This window comes from Scaptodrosophila lebanonensis, unplaced genomic scaffold (genome assembly GCF_003285725.1).
Source record: "Scaptodrosophila lebanonensis strain 11010-0011.00,11010-0021.00 unplaced genomic scaffold, SlebRS2 tig00000129-arrow-arrow-pilon, whole genome shotgun sequence".
In the NCBI taxonomy this organism is placed as follows: Eukaryota; Metazoa; Arthropoda; class Insecta; order Diptera; family Drosophilidae; genus Scaptodrosophila; species Scaptodrosophila lebanonensis.
Genome location: NW_022060583.1, coordinates 1,417,896 through 1,432,219, shown reverse-complemented (window position 1 = coordinate 1,432,219; position 14,324 = coordinate 1,417,896).

The following is a 14,324-nucleotide window of genomic DNA, read 5'->3' as shown; positions in this document are numbered from 1 at the left end:
AGAAGGATCAAAAGGCTTATAAGAAATTGTATATAAATATTGCACTGATATTGCACACTTCCTACTCCTATTGCATGCCTCAGTATGAGATATGAGCTGGAATTGCGGGACGAGGCAAAAGTCACAGAATCGCCCATCATTCCCATCATTCTGCTGCTGCTCTTCTAATCACGTGTCAAATCGCACCGAATTTCGCACTTTTGTGCCTCGCAGAATTTTGACATAATTTTGATGGTAATATAAAACCGAGAGCTCGGCCGCTCAACCAACAATCGTGATAGCAGTTGCAGTTGTAAGACAGAGGCAGCCCCATTCCCATTGAACAAAGCCAGCGAGGCCGATGTAAACTGATTAACAAGCCCGATAAGCAACGCAACTCAAACAATTGCCAGGCCTCGCATTTGCCACTTTTTGCCAGCCGCTCAATGGGTCGTTTCCTATAGCCTTTGTTAGCAGCCTGACTGCCTCTATGAGTCCCATTGTTCTCGCCATTGATGATGGAAACTGTTGTGTGCCGCTCATTGGACCGATATGCGGCTGTCGTTGCTGTTGTTATTGCCACAGCTGTTCTAATAAATAAAGTACATACATACAAGTATGTACATACGTGTATGTACACACCACATACTTAAGCAGCAACAATAGAAGCGCATGTGGACACGAATCCGCCCATTAGCCAGACATCCCAGTGCATCCATATAGGAATACATATATGTACAAGTAGACTAGTATAGAGCTTTAAAGATTACAATGTATTCCTATTTAAGGTCAGTTTTGTCAAAAAGAACATACAACTAAAAAACCGACTTCAGGTCTAGTGCAGAGAATGTTTCTTTTTTATCATTTAAAGTGACGGATGATTTTGAGGTTACAGCACCCGGTTCAGGAATAGAATTTTCAGATATTTCGACTACGTGAGGTATGTTTAAGGCAGTTTTCTCATGGATGCAATCCAATAAAAAAGAATCATCGAAATCGGTTGGCGTTATTCGCCCATTTGTCGCGCACATACTTAAGACAAATTGAAGACTTATATGGTTTCCCATCCCATTGTCAGAATCGGACCAAATTGAAATGTGACCATCATAAATACAGTCGACTTAAGAACGTCCTCTTTTACATAACCTAACCAAACTCTCATTAAAGTACTCTTTAGACACGTTCTTTCAAATAAAAAAGGATCATCGAAATCGGTTGGCGTCATATTGAGTTATTCGCTATACTTACTATAATGCAAATTAAAGACTTATATGGATTCCCATGGAACTGAAACAAATTGAAATGGGACCATTCGGAAAACACCAGCTTTCAAATGGAAAAAGAATCATCAAAATCGGTCCACTCAGTCGAATGTGCTGAGGCAACAAACATAAAAAAATTGTTTTTGAATACAGACGAATCGATAACCTCCTCGAAACAAAATTCGTACGATATGTAAAACTTTAGCTTAACGCTTTATATTGAAAAAAATCAGGATAAGCGATCATACCTGTTGCAGACTTATCCAGCAAGTGCTTTAATTCTTGTGAGTTATTGCAGAGATTCTTGTGTTTATAAAAGACATAAGACATAGTTCCTAATCATGCCCCACATGATGTCTTATTCTATTCAGAACTTTGGCTGCAGTACTATCTTCTTTAAAATGTAAATTATAGCCATAATTAGAATAAGTTATAGAGGATTGAGGGGTTTCTGGCCGTTGCCATTCATCTCATTATACCACAAATGATGAGCCCGACTCGGAACTTCGGTTCAACATCAGAAGTTGTGGCTGGAAAGCCGTAATTAGTCAAGAGATCCCACACTGAATTGGGACTTTGATAAGACTGCACGTGGCCTCATGCTGGCGTCCTTTTGCACCTGCAATACTCGGCAACAAGAACGTCATAAAAATTACTAGCCATCTAAAAAATGATGTGGCAAGTTAATTTCTTGATGCCGTTCAAGTAATCCAATAGATTAATAGCGTTAATTTCATGGGCATGTCGATGTTGCAGTTGATGTCGCTGTCGCTGTCGGCGTCGCAGTGGCAGTGGCAGTGGCAATAGCAGTGGCAGCGCTCTCCAGGCCACTCCTAAAAGTATTTAATGATCTCGTGGTAGCGTGAAGCGTGAAATGGGGCCTAACGTTGGCAGCGTGGCAAGGCGTGGCTGTGGCTGTGGCTGTGCTCGTGGTCTTAGTTGCTGGATCGATGCAGGGGACTGGGACTGGGAATGGGACAGAGACCATTAATGAGCGCGACAACTTTCGACATTTGTTGGTTTTTTCGAACGATGATTTATGCAGCGATCGCGTCGCCGTTCATTAAAAGTGAAAGGATGTCTGGACGCAACGGTGAACCGATGGCCAGAGGGGCGGACAGCAGGTGGCACTTGCCTGTTCTCAGTTCTCTCATTCTGTTGCAACGGTGTTTGTTTGTTTGTTTATTTGTTTATTTATTTGTATATGCATTTGCCTACCTTGTTTGCAATGACGCACAAATGAGCCGTAACTAATAAATTTTTATGACTGTTGAAGCCACAACAGCAACAACAACAACAACAACAACAACATCAACGCCTACGGGGCACAAGTGTAACGTATAACAATGAACACAATAAAAATCATTTTAAAGAACATTAAAATGACACATTGTTTGGGACTCTCCGGACTGCTGGTTAGCCCGATCTGTTCACCTCATCATCATCATCGGCATCATCGGCATCATCGAAAGCATCATTATCGAAGCGGCAGCACGAACTCTGCGCAGGCGCCACTCGCAGAGGGACGTCGACAGTCGCTCTTATCAATGGACGAGGGGGTCATCAGCAGACAACCCGCAGCGTTATATACAACAACAGAAACCACAACAACAACAACAACAGCATTCGATTTGAAGCCAACAAATGAGCTGCCAAAAGATCAAATTGAATACAGAACCTGCACGCACTCACGCACATGCAAAGGCAGAATTGGGAAGAGTCTAACAGACACAAAGGTACATACTCGTATAAAATATTGAGGGAACGACAATGAGACAAAGATATCAGAGCGCGTAGAGCCAAGACCTAGACAGATGATGGGAGGCCGGAGAGCGTGCGATAAGCGAACGGATCAGCAAGTGCGGGCGTGGATGGCCGACGACAGTGACGGCATTGACAACAGTTGGTCGCATCCGATTCGATCCGACCCGATCCGATCCGACAAGAGTCATTTTCAAAATACCCATAAATAATATGCCTATTCCCCATTTCTGTGTTCCTCCCGTTGACAGTTTTGCCCGCTTATCTCTGGCCGATCAATTGATCGATGCCCGTACGGAGTAGTGCGTGTCAGGTGTTTGCTGCATTCAAAAATAAAAATAAGAAAAAACCGAAAACGAACAACAACAACAACGACAACGACAAGAATAAAAACTGCGCCCGCATTTGATTGCATTTTAATTATTGCGCTCAAGATTAAGCGCCCACATTTAGCAGAGCAAACAGCATGGATCACAAAGCTTGCAGCATGCAACACAACTGTCTGCCCCCTTTATTCTCCACAGTGTACACTACTTTCTTGAGCCTTACAACTGCTTCAACTCACAAATATAGCGCGCCTTATACCTAGCTAGTATAAGTTGATGGTTCCAATTCGAAACTAGAAGTATAAACAAGATGTTGGCCAACTACTTGTATTATATGTAGTTCGGGGAAAGTCGGATGAGCCTCATGTCGAGGTGCAATTTTTGATTTGTACCCTGATTTTTGAGGCTATCAAATGGCATTTATTGCCGGTAGCATCCATATATAATGACACTTTTATTTATATATTGGTGATCAACTAAATGCAACTTTTGAATTACGATGTACAGTACTTATTTAAATTACTTCTGAAACTATTTTTGGCATCCATATAGATACTTTTCCATCCATAATGATACTTTTATTTATATATTGGTGATTAACTAAGAGAGGAAGAATTATTTTATTAATGCGACTTTTGAATTACGATTTACAGTACTTATTTAAATTACTTCTGAAAATATTTTACGACATAGGTAGCATCCATATATCATGATACTTTTATGTATATATTGGTGATCAACTAAGAGAGGGAGAATTATTTTTTAAATCAAAAATGCAACTTTCGAATTACGATTTACAGTACTTATTTAAATTACTTCTGAAAATATTTTAAGGCACACGTAGCATCCATATATAATGATACTTTTATTTATATATCGATGATAAAAGAGAGTTATTTTATCATACAAGTAAATACAACTTTTGATTTACGATTCACATTATTTATTAAAATTACTTTTGTCACTATTTTAAGGCAATACATTCGTTTTATATTTGCGCATTCTTAAAGACATTGGAAAACTGATATCAATCGGAATCTGAATATTAATGTGTTTAAATGGGAACAATCACAAATTTAGGATAGTGATTAATTGCTTTTCACTTTGCAACATGTTTATTTATTTCCTATACTTATAACTTAAGATATTTAACAATGGTTTTTTAAGCGATATCAAGATCTTAAATTTGTTCATAGTTAATTTTTTCCAAGAAAGTATTAGCGCTTCTCTTGTGACCTTTGACATGTTACACAAAATGGACTTTTTTATCAACCAAAAATATACATATCCCCAAATGTGCCTTCTCGTGAGTACGTAGAAAGGGAATACGTGTGCTCACGCAGTGCCTCGATGGGTCGTGAACAAAAGTACGAGCAGTACTGAACACAAAAAATATGATTGAGAATGTCGTTCTAAGTCAAGTCAAGTAGGGTAAAGGGTATCCTATTGGTGAGCGTCTAAGTGTGCTTGCTGGTGTCTTGGCTCTTTCATATTTTTGCAAATAGCTGCAAGGCGTGAAATTTTGACGATGTCCGCGTGGTAGGTCCTTAGACACAAGCCCATGCCATAACTGTGGCTGGATGGGCTGCCGCTGCTGGGCAGGTGAATAAACTGCGGTCGAGCTGTCCGCCCTTTCATAAAAAAACACTTTGTGCATGCTATAATTATGCAGGGATCGCTATTTGTTTTTTGCCGGAACGGGAGGGAACGGGAGGGAACGGGAGGGAACGTGGCGGAACGGAACGGAACCGAACAGGCCGATTCAGATACAGATTCAGTTCTTGGGGCCGCACGCACATTTCACTTTATTTATGAGGCGTGCGCGGTGGGCGTGTCACAAATGTTGATCGGCGCTACATTCCAGCCGGTACTGAATGTTGCATGTTGAATGCTGAATTCTGAATTCTGAAGCTGGACGTTTTCAATCAACGTTGGTCGGCTAACTGGTTAGCTGGTTAGTTGGCTAACTGGCTAACTGGCATGCAGGCGAAGACAAGCGTGGACCACCCTTTTAATGAAGCCCTAATTACAGTCTTTATAACAAAAGGTGATTACCAAAGCAAACCAGCAACGGCAACAGCAACAGCAACAGCAACAACAATAATAACAATGACGACGACGACGACAAGAGGCAACTGGCAGCAGAGCAGCCCATCAACAGCTCTTTAGTCAGGCGGAGGCTATCGGTTCTTCGACTCTCCCGCTCCAGTCGACCTGCTTTTTGGTCGCTTTGGGCCATCGTCTTGTTTATTTCTCTGATCGCAGCACTTACACGTAAGGCATGGGCTTGGGCTTGCGCATGGGTTTTTGTTTGGACATGAGCCTGGGTTTTCATTGGGATTCATTTCATTGTGTGTGTTTTTTGGTCGTTTCTTCTCTGATCCGTCGTCGTCGTCATCCTCATCATCGTCGCATAATTTATAACTTTTCATGTTAAATTTGTAATTTTGGCGCACTGTTTCCCAGTCCAATACGCCCGCTGGCGAGGGCGATGGAGAGGGGCACCTTGAATCTCTGAGGCATGGCGCTCGTGACTCCGACTCCGATTCTGACTCTGACTCTGACTCTGGCTGTGACTGAGTTCTGGGCTGCTGCAGCCGGGCCCTGTAAATATTGATTTTAATCGAAATTGCTCTAAATTGCTTGTTTTTCATGTGTTCGAGTATGCAATTTAAAACACTTTTGCTGTGAAGAGCGCTGCGTGTGGCTAACCGAAAAAGGAGCATTGACAGCCCTGTGAACTGAACGTTGCAGCATGAGGTCCTCAAACAGGTCTCGAAGGACGTCTCTCTCTCTCTCTCTCTCTCTCTCTGTCTCTCTCTTTCCTTCTGTCTTTTATTTAAGAATAAATTGCACGAAGTGCATAAATTTCCAACAAAAAACTAATTAAGTACATACCTACAAGTATGTACCTTGAGCAATAAACCCCCTCTGAAACAAGAGAAAACAGCTTGATGAGTTTAAGGAACGCTTTCAGATTTGTGGGAGGGAACAGAGTTCCTGGGCATAATATGTTATTTGTACGAGCAAGGATTTATTGAGGCGCTTCAAAATTCTGACTATAGAGTTGGGAGCACTATGGTGGAACTATGGTGGGTTCAAATTTCTTAACTTGCACTTTCTTGATTATTTCTGCTCCCGAATGTCCATTATCACATTGCTCCATATTGTCTTTCTGGCATTTGCAAGTAAAACATCAATTTCGTTCCGTAGTTGCAGACTGGCTGGCCCAGAGCTTGACTTGAAAGACTGCCGCTCCTGCCAACAACGACGCCCGAGCAACTTATCATGTCCAAATTAAGTTCAATTCCAAATAAACAAGCACACTGCGGCGGCTTTTGTGGCAAGCTTGCGGCTTAGCTCGGCTCGACTCGGATCGGATCGGATCGGTTTGGCTTGGCTTGGCTTGCTCAGGCCAGTCGCTCAGCTGCCTCCACATTGCAATTTTCAATTCCAGGCAAGTCGGAAAGTGGTCGATGTTGATGCCAACTCTATTTGCATTGGTGCAGGTACATACTCGTGTTGCATCGGCGCCGCAGTCACAGTCACAACCACAGCCAGAGTCGCAATCGCAGTCGCAGCTTTGGCCTTTGTTTAAATTAATCGAAGTGATATTTTGCTTGTCCCGAAATAATTTATCCCAGCCGTTGGCCTGGCAGTCATATCTTTGCTTTGCTGCTCGTTGCAACTTGAGCCGAAGCGCCCGAAGCCGGTGGTACCTTTATTGGTTTTTCAGATGTTCACATCGCAAGCTGCACAGAAATATAAATATTCCCCATATGGGCCATTGATGCATTTTGACATGAGTTGTGGCCTAAGCGCACGTTATTAACCGCAATTTATGCGATTTTGAAGACACCATTGGCTGCCTCGCAAACGATCCACAAAAAAGCCACTTGCTCGAAAATTGAATTTTATGCGGAGGACGCATAAGTTAAATGGAGGACCTTGTGGGGGAGCCAACAAACATAAATGCCGCCATGCGGGGGAATATAGCTTATGGGTATTGCCAACTACTACTTGTATATACTGTTTCTTTGTTTGTTTGTTTGTTCGACTTGTTTTCAAATCAGTAGGGAATCATATTTTTAAATAACCTCCGTCAGATTTGTATCAAGTCTGCTTATGTTCTTGGCATGGGAATAGCCGAGAAGTGTCCAGAGGAGATTATTCGCAGTTTATAATATTGGACAAAGTATGGCTAAGCTGAGCATTATAGTATTCGATTAAACCTGCATTTAAGTATATACCAAATGCATTCAAATATCAGTGACAATTTTCCATCTAACCTATTTGCTAATCATATAGTAGAATAGAATAGTAGAATAGAATATTAGAATAGAATAGTAGAATTGAATAGTAGAATAGAATAGTAGAATAGAATTGTAGAATAGAATTGTAGAATAGAATAGTAGAATAGAATAGTATAATAGAATCCAGTGCCTGCTCCCTTACATTTAATAATCGCGCCATCATAGAAAGCAACCGTGTTTACCGAATAGCGAAATATATTATATATATATAGTATAAAGGATAGATCAGTTGATCCAGATATATTCAAGGAGATACTAACATGAAGCGCTTAATAATATTTCAACACTCATTTGTGATTTGTCAATGCCCCATTTGTTTGTGGCATGTTGTTTAAGTTGTTTGTTGGCCGTTGCAAATGCGCGGTTGTTGCAGCTGCCGCGTTTGTTGCCTAAGTCTTTCGTTTGTTTCACTGCAGGCCGCCAGTCCGAGAATCGCTTTATGCGCAATTAACAAGATTCGCATAAAATTACGAAACTGACATAATTCAAGATAGCAATGTGCTCACCTTTCACAAAATTATCACATTCGAGCAATTTATGCCCGGAACGTCAGTCCTAAATTGCCTGCTAATGGCCTAAAGTGTACTTGTTGATAATATTTTGCACATCAGCAGTGAAACGACGCGTCGGAATGGTCGGGCAGGCAAATAGGTAGAAGGTAGAAGGATAGGGCTGCCACGGGCACAGTCGGGGGCAGGGTCAGGGGCAGGCAAGCAGGTTGGTATGAAGGTGCGTGCGTGTCTGTCAACGCGCTTTTGGGGCCAATTTATAAAGTTTTAACTGGCATTTGTTCGTTGTCGCCGTGTCCAAGATGCGCGCTATAAAATGCTCAATTTTATGAGTCAAGTAGATTGTTGAGCCAACACACACACACACACACACATACACATGCTTCGGTAGGTGAAATCAATTTACATTCAATTACAAATTGTGAGCCATTTCTTGAAACAGCCACAACAAGCATCAACTTTCCAAGAGACAGAGGCATTAAACAAATCCCGCAACGTGAATATCTCTCAATGCACTCGCCAGTGTGTGTGTGTGTATGTGCGTGTGTGTGTCTGTGTCGTCAAGAGCTGTGGTAATTATTTTATATATTTTACGATTTGCAGCGCAGATTTTGCGCGTTTGCAACTGCCAACTGCTTGTAACTGTTCGTTTTTATGATCCAGCAAACGAGCGATCGGCGTCTGAACATAACGACAACAACAACAACAACAATGACAACACCAACACCAACAACGTCTGCGACAAGTTTTGTACGAAGATCAATGCAGTTAAACGTTTGCATGATTTTGATTTTAATGATATGAACACGCCACTGATATGGCCAGCAGGCGAGTTCGAGTTGGATTAGACAAACGAGGCAATCTCCCGACACTGGTGGCATCTCAGTAGTTTTCTCATCCGATTGCTGCCACAACAGCACTGTCTTACTGTGGCAACAGCCGAACTAGTTCAACTGTGAACAATAAGCTCTGCAAGAATTTATCCAATTTACAATTATACATCTTTCTGATATACTTGTACATACTACATATACAAGTATGTATATTTAGGTCCACGGCAAAAATCATATTAGATGCAAAAAAGGAAGCTTTGACTATTATTGCCTTATCTTTTATGAGTATAACATACATATGTATGTATGTATATACGAGTATGTGTTGTGCTGAAAAGATTCAACCTGCGCGAAAAGCCTTTTCTGCTAAACAATAAATAACACAGATAACGGCATTAACACTAGAAGTATTGCTTGATCTTGATAGGGAAAGTAAAACATAAATTGTTTGTTGTTGCAGTCAAAATACACAAATGGCTGGACTTCATTGAGAGTTTGGAAACATGCTCTCGTCTGTGGACGGAACAAATAGTTCAGAAAAGTTACAATATAGATTTGTGTAGATTTATTTCTAGGCTTTGAAAAAGCACTAAAAAAATCGCCTTTACCATTATCATTGAACCGATGATGGAATGGATCCAGAATGCAAGTCATTCATTTGTAAAATATTTAATCGAGTATATATGTATTGTGTACCCTACTTTTAACTGTAGTATAGGGTTTCATGGGTGCTGTAAAGGACGGGAGATTACTTCTGGCTATTTCATTTATAGAGAATCGATGTTAGGGCATTTTTTTTAAAAAAAAAACCCCACACGAATATTTGTACTTATCCGACCATTGCAATGGTCAATGCATTGCTTAATTTTAAATTTGTTTATTTAGGTATCGCAAAAATATAGCTGGAAAAGAAAGCATACAAATGTTCTGGAGCCTGGCAATGCTCAACGAGCTAACAGGAATCCCACAACATGTGTTTGTTCCTGAGTATATGACTCTGAAAGCTAAAAAATTACTCACTGTACATGAAAGAGTATACAAGAGTATATTAGGTTTGCGCGAGCTGAAAAATATAAAAAGAAGAAAGAGGAGTGGCAGACCCCACAAAGTATATACATACTTGTATGTATATTCCTGATCACGAGTTGATCCATGTCTATCTGTCTGTCTGTCCGTCCGTATGAACACCTGGATCTCAGAGACTTTAAGAGCTACAGACACAAAATTTTGCACAAAGATGACTTATGTGTATACGCTGTGCAAGTTTTTTTTATTTTTTTGATAAGTATTCTACATATACATATGCACAGAGTGTTTCAAAGTCGGGACACCCGAATTTAGCTTTTCCACTTGTTTTTTTTTTTACTTGAGCGGGGCTTACACAAAATGGAACTAATGTGACCAAATCCAAATCCAGCTCCAACTGAGTACGATTCGAGACTGGCTGGTGAGGCTTTGGAGGCCTATGGCCTAATTAGCATGTGCATCAGTTGGTGGTGCTGCGATCAGATTACGCAGCATGGTCATGGTCATCGTCACCGTCGTCAAAATAAACACTTCTACAATACGAGCCTGAGAAGGCTTGGACACTTTTGTGCCATAAATTCGCCAAATTTACAATGTGAATTCTGTTGCATAGAGAGTTGTCTGTTGCTGCTGCTGTTGTTGTTGTTGTTGTGCTTATTTTGGGGCCCGCTTTTGACATGTTGCAGCCACACAACGAGCGTCCAGCGAACGGTCACTTGGTCAACGTAATTGGGCGCCCGTCTATGGATCCCTCCATCCCTCTGGCAGTCCGTCTTCCAAGTCTGTCTTCTGCCTCCGCGCCTGTTCGCCTGTCAGTGGCCAATGTGTGTGACTTTGATGGATGCTGCTGCACAGATTTAACGTTTTTTTCCGTTTCTGTTTTCATTTTGACTGACACGCAACTACGAGTAGAAGCCCAAGAATCTCAGAGACTCTCAACGTCTCTTTGGGCTGTCAAGCCCCTAAATTGCCAGGTGAGGGTCTCATCTGCACTCAGTTGGACCCAGCTGAGACGAGGATAGGAAGTAAAGGGCATATAAAGAGCGATAGAGCCCAACTTCGTATGCAGGCTTTATGTTTTATGCATTTAATTGAATAAACAAATTCCGGGCTTTTAATCAGTGCTGATACTGCAAAGTGCCGTCAGTGTCGATGTTGCCACCGATGTTGTTGTTGTCGTTGTCGTTGCTGTTGTTGTTGTTGCTGGCAATAATAGCAAATTCATGTTTATGAGCGCCATTGCTGATCTGGCGATACAACGCAGCGGCAACAGGAATGGCAAGCAACCCAATTTGCAACGCCAATGTCTCTCTTCTGGAGCAGGCAGGGGCCGGCGGCTTCAGCATCGCGAAGAGGCTCGTTTACAAGCGCCTAATGGCTCATCATGGCATGTTGTGCCTTGTACGCCGCTAACTTATCACGTCCAATGGGCCATATTTTGTGCAACTCTCGACCAACTGAAGTTGCATTAAAGGAAAAACATTGTCAAGCGCCAAAGTGGCCCAAACCCAACTTCTGTATACGCTTCCATATATGCCTGCAGTACCACAAGTGCTCATCATTGGAACAGCATCTAACGAGGGGGTCCCCGGTCTACAAGTATATATGTATGTACATAGTATTTGGTCTTAAATACATCCAAGAACATGCAAGTAGGAAAAGATTTAGCCGATTATACTATACTCGGCAGAAACATTAAAACCACAAACTTTAGGAGAAACTGCAATCTGTTTTGGAACTCTAGCTCTTATAGTTTTGGAGACAAATGGACGCAACATACAGACAGACTAATCTAAATTGTCAAATCGAATTTATGGATAGTTCGTTTTTGGTGTTACACACTATAAGACCATTTCGTGATACTCTATCTATCCAGTCGCGCAGCGGATATGGACGGTGCGTCTCGTCTTTAAAGAGTTGCGTTGGTTTTTGTCGTCGATCTCGTTGCCATCATTTAAATGTGAGCCAATAAGTGGGCCAGGTAGGCAGTGCAGAAAAGGCAGAGTTAGACGCAAGTTAGGTTTAGGTTTTTTATACCCTGTAGCCGTAGGGTAAAAAACGCTTGGATTTCGAAAACAGTTGATCGCACTAAACTTGGTATGTAGAAGCTGCTGGTTCCTAAGCTAAACGAGTTTATTATTTTATTGTTTTGATTTTCCCCCCTCTCCACCACAATTAGCGATTTCTTATGTAAATAATTAGACAGTCACCTTTTACGTGAGTTCGAATACCAGGGGAGGTAAATTTCTTATTTTATTTTCTTAATTTGTTTTATTTCTATACAAGGGCGTAGGCAGGGAGGGGCAGCGGGGGCCGTTGCCACCCCCGCCCCCCTCCACCACCTAGAAAATTTTTTGCCATATAAAGTCGACCACACGTTCATTATTATGACGCACTATTTCGCCTTAAAATGGATCTGATTTGAATTTGTTGAAGTTTTTCATTGATCATATGCATACAAGTAAGTTATTTTTGAAATGCATCGTGCATTATTTAATCAACATTTTAATTTTTTTCTTTCTATAATTATTCTAATGCTGTGCTTTTATGGTAAGCCATAATACCTCATATATACCACACACATACATATGTACGAGTATACTAATTAGCTTGGAAGTGTTCAACTGACGTTTGCAGTAATACCATAACGAGCGTTCTAGTTAGAGGATCTCCCTGTTTCTGAGTTTCTTATTCAGTTGCCCATTCGTCTTAAATTGTCAATACTCGTATAGTAGTAGTAGTATAGTAGTACTTAAGCAAACGTACTTGTAAGTTCTTTTGTACTGCAAGTAAGTGCAATTCGATTTCACAAGTGATTTATCTGTAGTCTATGCCCACTTGATTGGTGGGTAAGTCTTCTTAAGTATCAGGGGCTGATTATAGGTTGATGACATGGCAGCTGAGCCACAGCTCGCATAAGATCAGGATTAATCAGTTGCTTGCCACTTGCACTACAATTATGCGATGCTGCCTACAAAACACCAAGACTTGCAAGACATAGGGACTATCAAGACGACAGCCTCAGACTGCGACTGGGGCTGGAAATTGGCAATTGGAGCAGCAACAGCCGCGGCAGCAGCAGCAGCTTATACAAAGCCTAATGGTCATAATGAATGGATTACGGCTGCATTTACGCAAACCCGATGATATTTCCGCAGACCAAACAAAATATAAATCGAGGCAGCAGCATGCCAACTTCGTCGCTGCTCGACTGCCGGTTCTTGGTGCGCTGGTCTTGTCTGGACGGAGCGCCGCGGTTAGTCTGCATGCGCCCAGGACTGGCTGCATTTGCTCATTACAGTGCCGCAGTAACAACAAGTGATGGAGGATTAGCGAGGGAGGGATGGAGGGAGCAGGGCGAACAATTTGCAATGTCCGATCTTCCATATGCTTAATTTTAACTTGTCCGCGTAAAAACTTAAGCATATTTAACCTCATGTCGCTGCATTTTATGTGTACAGCACAGGTGGGGGGGCTGTCCAAGCTTCATTCCTGTCGCCCTCCCCCAGGAAGCGTCCGACATCGGCGACCCCGTCTCCGTCCGCATCCCCATTAACGTTGCCATTCGTACTGATTTGAATGTTATGCGCCTGTCGTCTGGCTGCCTTCGCATCTCTGCCCTCATCACTAGTGTGTGCTGGACTTGTTGGCTTGTTCTGCAGCTTGTTCAGTTCTGATCTCTGCTCCACTACGCCCCTCTCCACCCGCTGTGAGTCGCCCTGGCGACGCTCACGCACATGCAGCGTCGGCCATTCCGCATATGCAGACAACGCACGACGGGATGCAGGCGCCACTTGAGAGGCGCGCACGCGCAGTCGCAGTCGCAGCCGCAGTCACAGGTAAGTGCCTTGCCACGTCTTGGCTCTGAACTGGCGCTCGGTTGCTGACCTTTACCTTTACCTTTGCACATGGCGCAATAACAACAACAACAACAACAGCAACAACGGCAGCTACAACAACACATTGCTGACATTACCCGCGTCACGAGGTCAGATGTCGAGATGTCGCCGAGTCGCTGAGTCGCCGAGTCGTTCACTTGCTCACTCGCTCAGTCGCTGTGTTGGGTCAGATGCACATGCCATCTTCATCATCAGCCCTAGACGTTGTTGTTGTTGTTGTAATTGAAGTTGTTGCCATCAGCGGCTTAGCTGTCGCGCTGTCAACGTTGCCATATCAAATGACAAACTCGAATGCACAACGAAGCGAAATTTGTGCTGGCAGGCCGAGATTATCGGCTCGGCTTGCTCAATCGGAAAATGATCGATGATCATGCGTAATGGTCGCATGGCCGAAGGAGGGGAAAATACTCAATTCA